Source organism: Anguilla anguilla, chromosome 12 (genome assembly GCF_013347855.1).
Source record: "Anguilla anguilla isolate fAngAng1 chromosome 12, fAngAng1.pri, whole genome shotgun sequence".
NCBI classification, from domain to species: domain Eukaryota; kingdom Metazoa; phylum Chordata; class Actinopteri; order Anguilliformes; family Anguillidae; genus Anguilla; species Anguilla anguilla.
Genome location: NC_049212.1, coordinates 32,805,684 through 32,818,844, shown reverse-complemented (window position 1 = coordinate 32,818,844; position 13,161 = coordinate 32,805,684). Strand labels below are relative to the sequence as shown.

The following is a 13,161-nucleotide window of genomic DNA, read 5'->3' as shown; positions in this document are numbered from 1 at the left end:
AACCTATTTGTTACGTTCACAAGTACCTTTATTTGATTTATTGGTCATAATCGTGGGATCAGATTGGTGTAACTACAGTCAAGTTCTAAACTTCCATGCTGGTCAAATCACATTGGCATTCAAAATAGCCTACTTCAAACCATTTCCCCTTGAAGTCTGCTTTTCTGTTTGCATATTAAGAGGCTCATGTTTTATTAATGAAGTGGTTTTAAAAAATATGTATATAGGAAAAAGATGACATTTATTTGTCACAGCGCAGGCAGTTAAATGGCATTTACTGCAACAGAACCTGTATTAAACACTGCTGTGGACTTAGCCGTGCCACTCAGATGACCCTGCAGAGAGGCCTGCCCATTTGATGAACCGTTTCTCTAATCTCACATTTGCATATTGATAAGAAACATCTGCAGCCTCTGTGGATGGCCTGTGGTGGAAGGAAGTCATAAAACTGTTGTCACATAATTTTGTGCAGTCTTTTTTTTCTTCTGTTTTACCCACAATTCCAAGTTCATGGGAGTAACAAGACCCCCAGGCATGCTACTATACAGTTAAATGTTCACAGTAAAATAAACACTGATGGAGTAACTCGTAATGCGAATGATCCCTGTTGGACTTAAATCGTTAGAACTGATTTACCACTGAGAATTCTGCTGTGCATTTTCTTCAATTCGTTATTACGAGGGCTTTTTGCTGGTGTTGTCTAAGTAATCAGATTATTTGTTGTGTCAACAAGAAAGCATTCCAAAGTTGTGGAGAATTGTTGACAGCGAATGTAATAGCAATCTTCTTATCATGCTGTGTGTAGCTTTGTAATGCTTCCCTATTGGAGTTCAATCAGATAAGGAACTTGGCTTTTTAGGATTCAAACGAACTGACTGTTCATTGGGTTTATGTTCACAATTATGGATATTTCTGTATCTCATGTCAACACATGTTCCACAGGTACTACTGTAGACCCCACATTCAAAATTGTTTCTGGGATTCAGAAAGAGGCAGTTTAAAATAAGCTGGATCCGGTTAATACAGCATTGTCTGGTTTATTGCAGACGTAGAGCAACAAAGTGCCCTAAAACCTATTTCTCGACAGTTGACATTTTCCCCCACAAAGTAAAACCTGCTGAAAGAGGGACACTCCAGCATCCCGTCATTACTGAGAGGATTTACTGCTATTAGCGACAGTTTAGAAATGGCAAGAATTTTAATAAGGTAACGTAATACGCTAGGGTACCATCTGAAGTACAACCGTTCGGAACAGATAAGATCAGTTCGCCAATGAAGGGGCTGTTGCTACGAGCGATTTCAGAAACGATCACACGTCTGGTCCGCTGGGCTGCAGCGGACGGCTCACTCCCAGCTGAAGGAATCATTATGGAGGACCGCACAGAGAAAGCCATTCAGGGGTCCGCTTAAGAGCGGAACTGCAGACAGACCGCCTTTTGTGCTCTGCAGAGAACTAACGCTACTAGTTTGCTGTGTGGCGGCTCACTATTTTCATTTGGAATCTCAAATGAGGACGGATCCTGTGAGATCTGGCCCTTATTCGTTCAATCGTTCATTCTTTCATTTGTTCATTCGTTTACTTATTCATTTATTCATTCGTCCGATTTCTTTTTTGGCTGAGAAGGGATTGAGCACCGCAAAACAGGCTGTGTGTTCATCTTCCCAAGCAGTTTTCAGGAAAAGAAAAGAAGGAGAGTGGGCCAAAGAAGACCTGTGCAAATAGAGCGGTCAGCACAGGGCTCGGTAAATGAGCCCTCTCCTCTTTTTTTCAGCCGTAGGGGCCCCTGGAATCAGACACATAAATACCAGTGACTGGGTTTGGGAAGGGCCGCATGTGACCAGTCCTGTCTGCTGAAGTGTTGTTTCAGACTGGAAGACACGGAGACTTGTGAAGTGTGGCCATTCCTCACCGCTCCAGTACAGCCCTGCAAACCTGCAGTGTCCCAAAGCAGGAAGGAATGCGAGAGGGTGTTAAAAGAAGTCTGTTTTTTACAGTGTGTGTTTAGCCCCACAATCCCCTTCTTTTAATTCCTATTTGAAGGGGGTTTAAGGCCAGATTCGGTCTAATCACAGTCTAATCTAATATGGTTTGCTCTGAACTTTGACTTAGTAATGTTGGCAATATTTATTTATTTATTTATTTTTTTTACACGTTAAAACATGTTCAGTAGCCAGAAATCATTATCGGACTCCCTTAAATGCGATGCTTAAAAGTGAAGTACAAATTGTGCATCCAGGCCAGATTGAGCCTGCCTTCAGATTTTCCCGCATGCGGGCAGTTGTGTTGTGTTGTATGTTCTATGGGGAGGAACAGGTTACTGTACATGGTGGGTTTGTACAGTAGAATTTGCCTCAGATTCAGAGAACGGTGGTGATGTGTTGTGTGTATGAGCATCTCCTGCTAGGCTCCAGTGGCTGTGCAGTGTGCTTTAGATTCAGTGTAAATTATGTAATGTGAGGATGGCCGTGTAGCATAGTGGTTAGGGAACTGGGCTTGCAACACCAAGGTTGCAGGTTTGAATACCAGGTGAGGCACTACCGTTGTCCCCTTTAGCAAGATGCACAACCCGGATTGCTTCGGTGAATATCTAACAGTATAAATGGATTGTATGCAAAGAATGTAAGCTGACTAGGTTGGCCTGGATAAGCTCATCTGCCAAACGTGTGGAATGTGAGTGTAATTTTAAGGAGTTGAGCCAACGCTGAAGATTTAACTGTGCAAAAACCCTGTGTGGGGAACTACAAAGACCAGACGAGGACCGTGCAACAGTATAAGATTTCCCCTAATGCCGCCCTTCACTTTCCACACTGATAGAACTGTTCCTGTTGTCACTGTCGCTGCATGAAATGGAGAGTCACATGGGAGAAAGGTTTGCCGGCAGGTTTTAGATCCACGGATTGTCGCGTCACCCCTGGTCTGGCTCGCAGAGGAGAATGCCCTCCTACGGGTTGGCACAAAAGTTTGATTCACGGGGGTGGCGCAGAGCTTTTTAGAGGAAGCTACCCCTCTTTCTGTGTGTGTCTGATGGTCCAGGGCCAGGGATTTTGGGCCCCATGAAAAGATCTCACATTGGACCCCACCACCTCAGGCTAGTGAAACCCTGCACAACTGCAGCAGACTTTTTTGAAGGTCCTTGTCAGTCAGCCTCCCCCCCCATACAGCACCACTGCTCAGGGCTAGTGCAGATTTTGTATCTGAGTGCCATGGAGTGAAAATCAATCCACCCTCAGTGTTTCCTGGCAGATGTGGGGATGTTTCTGCAGTAGTATACAAGCACTGAAATGGCAATTATTTGGGGAAATGACATCACCCCCCTGAATATTAAATAAACTCACAAGAGTACCTCGAACAGAACAGTCTTCAGTGCACCATGCGCTTCTAAAAGCATCCAAATTGTGTCAATTTATAATAGCTAAAGTTCACTTTTATATAGGCTGAGAGAGAGATTTTGATGTTTCATTGTTGGCTAAGGAGCAGAATGAGCCACACAAAAAAAGAAAGAAAAAGAAGCTGTTTGCGTCATCCTGTTCAACTGAATTATTCTTCCTCATTGTAATTATGTTTTTAAAGTGACAGGGGTACTACAGATGACCAGGGATGTTATTGTTGCACTCAAAAATGCTTACTGTAAGAAAGGAAGCCTTGCTAATAGGTATTTGATTATTATTTAATTCATAGCCTCTGGATTAATGGATTGCAATTACACTCACATGCTTAGAACCAACTTAATTGAGACCATTCTTTTTGCGGTTTTAATGCCGTGGCATAGGAGATTGGGGTCTTTATTTTCTGGGAAGGGCTGCCTAAGACGCAATACGATGAAAGTGTGAATTCAGCAGAACAGGCGCGTGTTGAAATGAGCATGCTACTGCCGGGGCAGTCCATTGTATTCTTAGCTGTCATACTCAATTATCAGAGGTTTGGCAGTTTAAAAAAAATGCTTATATTAGGCCGTTTGAAGCACGGGGAGCTCCATCTGAACGCGGAGAGCCACTGAACACATTTTCCTGGCTACGTTTACTTCGGCTAAACAGACCTTGAAAATGCAATTGTTAAAAGTCCCCTGGTGATTGAATGTTTGGCGCATTGGGAGGGTCTCGCTATTTCCTAATTCGCAGCGGTGACAGACGTGGGAACCCGCGGGCTTCGCTACCCGTGGCCCCGCCAGAGAGAGCGGGGTGTGTTTTTTTGTGTTTATTTTCAGATTGAAAATACTGATCCATAGATACGGCTGTGATATGCGCCGGTGGCGATGACTGAGCCGAGCGCTATTTTAATTACCTCGGCTGTCTCCTTTCGCAACGCGCTGGAGACGGTGAGTCTACAGCACGCTCGGCCACATCAATTCACTCGGTCAGTTCTACGTATTTGTATTAAGCACACTGTTTGCCCTTACTTTAATGTTTGGCATTTGCCTATCAGTTTATCGTACAGATTGGGAACAACCTTATTACCTCATTCGAACATTTCAGGAGGTATGATTTTATGACGTTTTAATATTTTCCTTTTTTGTATTACCATATAAAAACATGTCAAAAGCTATAGAATTAGGCAGCTCATAATTGTATTGCCTGAAAGAAAGTATCATTTCATTTTAGACTGAAAATACAGACCATTTCATAATCCTTTTGTTATGATCCAAAAATGTGCAGCCTTTAACAAACCCTATGATTTATCTCAATTATTTTTCTTCATAACTCTGTTGAAACAGGCAATTGTCATGTGACTGTTTAAAAGGAGGTGTGTGACTAGAACGTTATTCATGCCTAAGTAGAGCGGGATAGGCTTTCCCCTGAGGTGTTAGCTGAAATGTTACCCCGCAAATTGTGCCACTGCTTGCGGGGTAAAGAGTATCACCAGTGACTCACAGAACCAGCACAGCCACAGAGTCTCTGGCTGCAGACAAAAATCACTGATACGGACATTAATGAGTACTCTTTAAAGCATGTTACAGTACTGCTGAGGTGTGGCCTAACAACCTCCCTTTATTGTGCAGGTCATGCCCCTTGACGGTGGCACTTCTTTCATTGCGACTTTGCCTATCTCTATCTCAAATGGTGTTTGCGTACTATGTTCATTGTGCTTTTTGTTTGTGCATCGCTTTGGATGAAAGTGTTTGCTAAATGACTAAATTGTTAAATAGTCATTGCAGAAAGCTCCTTGTGAGTTTTTGCCTCCATTCAAATGTCCATTGTAAACATTCCTGAGACAGTAGTTTGTCTGAGTCAGAAAGCGTTTGAAGGCTCTATGTTTGCTTGCCTGATTATGCTCACACTGTTGGTCCACAAATACAGCAGAGCCCATTTGTGATGAATATGACATTTACACTCTCTGAAATAAAGATAGAGTGGAGGTGCATTTTTGTTCTTTAAGGAGCAAATTTCCCAAATGTACTCAGAAAATACAAGAATGTTCTATTTGTGTGCTAATTAGTACCTTTCACTAGCAAAAAAAAAGGCACTCATGAATTATGTATTGCTGGCTAGGGGTACAATTTTATGTACGCATAGGGTATCACTGCAGTGACAAGTGTTTTTCTGTGAGTGCATCATTCTATCAGCACAATATCGAGAAAACAGTTGTGTACACTATTCAAGAAACGTATGAGTCATTTGCACTCCTTGTGGCTAAGTTCCTTCGTCAGTGGCTGGAAAGCTCATACAGATTGGATGGCTTCCTAACATCCAGCAGTTTAAGCCGCGCTGCTTCATCGTTTCAGTGCCAAAAAAAATGCAGATTCCCCGTGCTACTTTTGCATTGAGAAACCAAATGCAAATTCTTCCTAAGTCGTGTGGCTGATCACCACTTAACCTTTGCACTCTTCTTTCTCGGGTGTTTTCGTCGGCAGCGCTCTTAAATGAGCGCGTCATTACAGTCCTGTCTTGGGCTTATTGCTTTGTGACAGGCGTCTAGTCGAGTGCATTGCATGTCAGTGTTAGACTGCTCAACATTTTTTCGCCGAGTTTTTCTTTAGACAGCAGCGTGCAGCTCGTGTAATGTGCCATTATGTTTCTGCGTATTTGTTTAACGGCTTGACTAGAACAATTGAAACCCGGCCTGCTCACCGCACGGCTTGCAAATGACATTAAAACGTCAGGAATCCATCGCGGAGACGGCAATTTCCCCTCTCTCCCACTGCATGCGTTTTTTTTTACAAGTCTTTCATTTCTACAGACAAAGCGAAAATGTGTCGGTGTAACAAGCTTAAGGGAGATGGCAAACTCCCCGAACCCGTGAAGCTAATCACCGGAACAAAGAAACAGGCGGCAACAAAGAACCTTCCGGGGGAAAAAAATAAAAAATAAATAAATAAAAAGTGAGCGTGTGTGTTTTCGGTGAAATCACAGATGTGTCTACCTCGTCTGTGTTGTGTTCTTCAACAGCGGTGTCTCTGTACCCCCCAGTACACTCAGCTCCTCATGTTTTATTCAGCTGCTACAGGGGGTTGGATCTTTGAAGGGAGCTGAAATCTCTCTGCAAGATGTAGCTCATCCTTTTGTTTTTGTTTTTTTGCAAGGGTGAGGTGCTTTAGAGTGACAGCAGGGGTCTTGCCCCATTCACCGTTTAATGTGTGTGTGTGTGTGTGTTTAGTGTGAGTGTGATTGTGTGTGTATGTGTGTAAGAGCTCTTGTGTGTGTGTGTGTGTGTGTGTAAGAGAGCTCTTGTGTGTGTGTGTGTGTGTGTGTGTAAGAGAGCTCTTGTGTATGTGTGTGAGTATGTGTGTGTCTGTGTGTGTGCGTGTGTGTTAGAGAGCTTGTGTTTGTGTGTGGCTAAGCCCCAATAGCAGTCGTGCTTTCAAAGCCCCTGTTCTCTCCTGCAGAACTCTCAAATCCAGGGATGCTCGTTTCCTTTCTCAGACTCCTAGTGCTCAGGTTGCCCTCACCGAGCAACATCAAGAGGGCAGCGGAACACCAAGCCCTCCATGTACCAACATCTTTCAGATTTGTGAGGTGAGGTGAAGATTGTAGGTTTTTTTTCTTTTTTTTTGGCCATGTTTTTTTTGGCCGTGTTGTCATCCTGTATTTAAAAAAAAAAAGTATTCTCTATTCTCAGACACGGCTCTAGCCTTTAATCTTTTGGACCACCAAATCTCACGGATGCTGCGTGTAAATTTAGACATTTTTTTATCGCCCCTTTGTTTGGTTCCCGTAGGGACCTCCTATGCCTGGAGCCGGCCCTGTGTATTCTCATAGCCTGTGAGGCCGGTCCAGATTGCTTAAATCCAGTGAACTGCTCCAGTGCAGTTGCAGGGCCGTACCTGTTTTATGAGTTGCTCAGGGGAGGTGCAAAACTGCAGTTGAATTTGCATATGCATTATGTTGTCAGTTTGTTCCCATGAAGAATGAAAAATAGTCAACATCAATGTGAATAATGTGGTCACAATTTGTATTGAGTAGTGTACCTATTGCGTGACTCAGTAGCTGAATAAGCTAATGTCGTGTTGGCTGCTGCAATGGCCGCTCAGAGAGCTGTGTAATTACACATTGGTGCAAAGCTTGCATAATTAAAGGGTTCGGGGAAGAGTTACAGATGTTTTTGGTTTGGCTATATACTTACGGAAATTGTAAAACCTTGTTCCGGTTTACTATGTGTGAATGTCCTTACAATGTAGCTGCACGTAAGTTGCGCATAATAATAAAAATAATAATTAATAAATGCGGAAATAATATTTCTTTTAATGGCAATTTCCTGTGTCAGTATGGTATGCTGTGCTTTTTTTTAGGGAGGTATGTAAGGAGGAATTTCCCCCTTGAGGACAAATAAACTATCTATCTGTCTATCTAAGTATCAACAGTACGATATGCATGCTTACAGCGGGGATCTATTCTGTGGCATGTTAAAACGTTTCGGAAACTTGGTCAGTTGCTTTTTACGACGGCTCGGTCAAGGGAAATCCCAGAAACCCCGTCGGAGTGACGTCACTCGCGGCACGCATCCAAGAACCGATGAGTTCTGTGTCACTTCCTGGAGCGCTGCTGTGGCGGTTTGCAGATGGCACGCACCGATCGACACTCAGGAAGCGACGCGATCCTAAAATTAAACCACCGGAGAGGCAACATGACAGGCTAATGACCGTGTGTAGCTTGTATCTTGGTCTGAAAGTAGGCTGGGTCACCCTGAGTGTGTTGAATGCGTAGCTGGGGCCCTCGCTGAATAGCTCTCAAAGGTACGCTGAGCACACATACGTTGATGGCATGCGATCCGCAGTTGAGACTGAAGGGTGGGTCGGGTCAGTTGTGTCCTAATTAGACCAGCGATGCTCAATTCTGGCCCTCGGGACCAGCAGCACAGCTGGTCTTCTTTCTTCCCCTCCAATCAGGACTGATTTATGTCTGGGACACCAGGCGAGTTGAATCTCTGGCCAATTGGTGGCTTTAATCAATCAATTAACTATCAGGTAGAAAAGAAAACCAGTGGCACTGCTGGCCTCGAGGGCCAAATTTGAGTGTCTGTGCGTTAGACCCTGCTGCACAGCATTGCTGAGGGATTTCGAACAGATTCCCATGAGGACTGAGCAACCTAGAACTTGCACTGCAGTGAGTTGCCTGGTCCTGCTCTCTGTTACACTGCAATAAACATAATTGCAGTGTATGTACTTACTTAATTGGCAAGATAATGCATTAGTGGGTTGGCTGGGACAAATTCAATTTATGGTTGATTCATGTCTCTAATCATGCCCACCTTAATATTGCTGGCCGGTGCATCTCATTTTAATTTTCATTGGCTAGATGCCAGTCTGCCTGGCCAAGTTATCTTGTTGGGCCAAAAAAAAGAAAAACTTCTTGGAGCACAAAAAAAGATTCCAGAATGCTGTATAATGTTAATATCTTTTTCAATCGTAACTCCAGGTGTGGCCAGCAAGGTGTTCTTAGAAAAAAAATAGTGCATATCGTTAGATGAAAAAAGAAAGAGTGTTTATTGTTTATTTGCAATAATTTAAAAAACTGGATTTTTCCTTGAAGCTTCACAGCACTTTTGATGGTAGAATTCAAAGTTTTACCAAGCCTATCTGTTAAAAAATATATATGTATCTAATATATCCATAGATATATTAAAGTAGACAAACAACTCCAACGCACTTCAGCTTAAATTGGCCTTTTGTACAGCGTGTTTCCATCCCTCACCTCCCTGCGTCTACGGTCACGCGTCTCAAATCAAAAGCGTGCTTGAGAAACGCACTGTCTGAACAAAATGTTTTGATAGCGTGCGTATTTAAACCCACGGAGAGAAGGGGAAAATGGGCCATACAACGTAATTAGTCTCTGCCCCTTTCACTCACTCAGCGCTGTCTGGCTGTTCATTTGAGCGCTGAAAAGCTGCAGGTGGGGGGGGGGGGGGTTTGGGGGGGTGGGGTAGGGACACATTGTGGAGAAAGGCTAATTGTTGAGGCTAATTACACGTGCGTCAAACTGCTGTCAGGTTACGTTTGCCGTGCGATTCCTCCTCTGCGTTTCTCGAGCTGCAGAAACGCTCTCAGGCAAAGGGGCGAGCACAGTTGTGTGGCGCCACAAAGCCCGCGGTCTGCAACGCCCAATTCCAAAGTGTATTTTATTTATTTACTTATTTATAATAAATAATAATGCATTTACGAAAGAATAGATGTTCTGCCCACCTTGTGCACTTATCGAAATGGAGGCCGGGAGCTGAGAGGGTTACATATAGAGATGAGTGGGAACGCAGTACAGGACGTGCCGTAGTGGGGGGGGGAATCGAACCCCCAGCCGTGCGGGTGGGATTCGCGTACAGGCTGAGAGTCGGCCGCGTGACGGACCGCGCCACACGGTCTCCCTGTCAGAGGTGGTTTTTTATCTCGCTGTACTGTATGCAAGACACTGCATTTCAGCTCCAAACTGTAAGTGCTGCCGCCAGGGTTTTGTCCGTGGAGGGACTCAAGCGCAAAAAATATTCTACTTTATGTATACTTAAAAAAAAATATATACTAAGTATACTTTTAGTATACATACCAATTATGTACTAACTGTACACATTTTGTGTTATATTGGCTGTACTTTAAGTACAACTTTTTTTAATGTAACATTTTAAGTGTTTTTTAAATTAAGTACAAAAACACTTGAAACATTTTTGTTTACTTAAATTATATTTTTATACACTTAAGTTATTCACTTGAGGAAGCTTCTGATTTTGCCCTGTAGTTCAGGGAATGCTATACAGTCTCACCAGTTTAGTTTATACGGGTCCAAGCAAGTTAAGACTCTTGTGGGAACTTGTCTTGCTATTTCATAGTAAATTTTCTTAACAGGCCTAAAGCCTTTATTTACAACAAAGACATTTAACAGTTGTTACCAGATACTACCCATGAAATTATAGATTGTGACCACAGTTCTGCTTTAATAAAAAACAAATGAAAAGTTTGACATATTGCCAGGAGTTAGAAGATAAAACGAGTAGATAAAGATTACAAGGGAACAAACATACTGTATCAAAGAGAGTGACCGTGTGCGTGCGTGCGTGCGTGCGTGCGTGCGTGCGTGCGTGCGTGAGTGCGTGCGTGCGTGCGTACGTACGAGCGTGTGTACAAGCGTGCGTGCATAAATAAGCCCAGGGGAAGTGCGTAACGCTGGCCTACACCAGAGGATTGTGCTGACGCTGGGATGAAATTCAGTGCTGATCGCTTGTCAACAATTTCCCTTCATTCCGTGCATGTGCATGGTGTGTTCTTACATCTTTATTAGGTGCTAAAAAACCGACAGTAGCACAAAAATATTTGTAACAGTTCCCTGCAGGAACATGCCGTTATTTTCACAGTCACTGCCGTCAGGGTAGCGGTTTCCTATTTAAGTGATAACCACGCAGCAAAGAGGGTTTGCAAACATATTTTGTCCAGTATGTGTTAACGGTTCGCTAAGTCTTTGTCGTAGAAATCTGATAAGCAAAGTGGCAGTGGGTCACAGTGATTGGTTAATTGACAGTAAGATTTAAGAGCAAAACATTTTAGGATCTGAAGTGCGATGCTTTTATTTGTTCCTGGGCGAAGTTAAAACAAAATTGTTGCGTTGCTTGAAAGACAGTGTTAATGAGACCAGACCTCTTTAATCTTCATATGCTGTTGAAAATTCAGAGAGAACGAGGGTGTATTGTAGGGGGTGGGGGGAAGGGATTCCATTCATGCTTGATCTGATTTCAGCACAGAGAGCTTTGAGGTCTGTCAGGTTTTTCCTGCCCAGTGTAAATTGGAGAAAGAGAGAGAGAGAGACAGAGAAAGAGAGAGAGAGAGTGAGAGATTGATGATTGAGACTTTGATACCCCGTTATTAGAACATCATTGTCAATTCAGTACAGTAGAATGAAAGATTTTTTTAAAATAACACACAGTATCAAGCCAGACACAAACTTAAAAAAAACTGTGTTGATGATCTGAGAGTGAGTGAGAAAGAGAGCAAGAGAGGGAGACAGACAGAGTGTGAGTCAACCAACTTTCTACAAGTGCTGTGCTGTCGGCCTCACCTGAAATTAGACCCGTGTGGGAAATTTTCAGGTGGATATGTTCATTGGAGAGGTGGGCTGGGGCCTGAAATGTTTTCACATGCATGTACGCACACACACACACACACACATTCACACACACACACACACATACACACACACATACGCACACACACACACACACACACATTCACACACGTACACACATACACACACACACACACACACACACACAAAATACAGCCACAGGCAAACATACACATACTCACACTCTCGCACACACACACACATACAAGATGTTGTAGAAATGGCATGCATAATGCAAACCTGTTCATTGGAAGTAGCAAGTTCAGCGAATCTCTTGCCTGGCCCCCGAGTTAATCCTAAGAGCTGCATTTTAAACTTTGAGTTGTGGCTCTAAGCAAGGCTTGCGCTGCACTCAGAGAGCAGAGAGAGAATAACGTGCATGCATGCATTTTTCAAAAGTAAGGACTTATAAGTGCCTTACAGTCAGATTTGGTTTCTAATCTGTAAATCTGACACTTTCTTTGTCGTTACCATGACGGGCAGACACATGCTAAAATAGGGCGCTGTGAACACGTCACGAGAAATCAGATCATTAAAGTTCCCGCCTCGCGTGCAAACTGAATGAACCCGGTCACCGCAAACACCCGAGAGCCGTGTGCTGCCGCCGCGCGTGCTTTCTTGTGCAATAACCGTTTCGGGACGGAACGTGGGAGAACGCAATGCCTCAAAGACAAAACGTACGTAAGGATTTCAGCTGAAAAGGCTCTCGGGAATGAAGCTGTCCGCGCAAGGGAAGCTCGCCTTGGTTTCCCCCTGGAGACCGCGGGCACAACATGTCTTTGTGCGGCGTTTGACAATGGGATCCTGAGTGAAACAGATTTATTCAGAAGAACTTCAAAAAGATTCATATACCCCGGGGTTACTGTTCCAGGCAGGAAATGAGAAAGCAGGCTCCTGATATCGGGAATGGGGGAGTGTGGGGGGTGGGGGGTTTGGGGAACCTCTCCACGGAATGTCAGGTCAGATTAGGGGGGTGGGGGGATGTGGGTGTTGGTGGGATCAGAGTTCAGCCTTGTTTACATTACAGCTCAGGATATTTCTCAGACTGCGGCCAAGTCTCCGAGTTTCCCAGGCTCCCGGTTCGCTCAGCGTCAGGAAGAGGCCTGACCACTTTCTTTCTCCTCCTTCCGCAACCCCCCTTTCCACCCCTCCCTCCCTCCAAACTCTCCTCTACCGCCTTCTCCCTCCCTCTCCCTCTCTCTTTTCTGTGAACCGATTCAGACTTCATTTAAACTTTTCTTTTTTTTTGTCAGTGAGAACTTTCTTACTTTTTGTTTTCTCTCTTGGCAAAGGTTGGAAGAAATGCTCAGCCTTCTGAGTCAATGACACAGCAAAATTCATAAATTAATAATAAATGACTGCATGTGCAGTCATTTGCAGAAGCTTGCAGAAGCTGAAATCTTGCACATATAAAGAGAACCATGTACACACCACACACAGGGCATTTTCTTTTAACATTTTTTTCATGGATTTCACTCAGCATCGTGTCCATGGTGATGATGAGCAAGTTTTGAGAATTTATTAAGTTTAGGAGAAAGTGATGTAGCAATTGTATTAAAACGGTGCCCCCTTAGGGAACATTAGTTCTACTTCATGAATATAAGCAACCTCCTGCATTTAGCATGTGTT

The 13,161-nt window shown here is 43.7% G+C and overlaps 1 protein-coding gene across 1 annotated transcript in view; it reads left to right on the top strand.

Moving 5' to 3' along the window:
- Positions 1-13,161, top strand: part of LOC118210325 (mastermind-like protein 2) — a 64,449-nt gene that overhangs the window by 1,838 nt on the left and 49,450 nt on the right. The gene's annotated exons all lie outside the window — the stretch shown is intronic.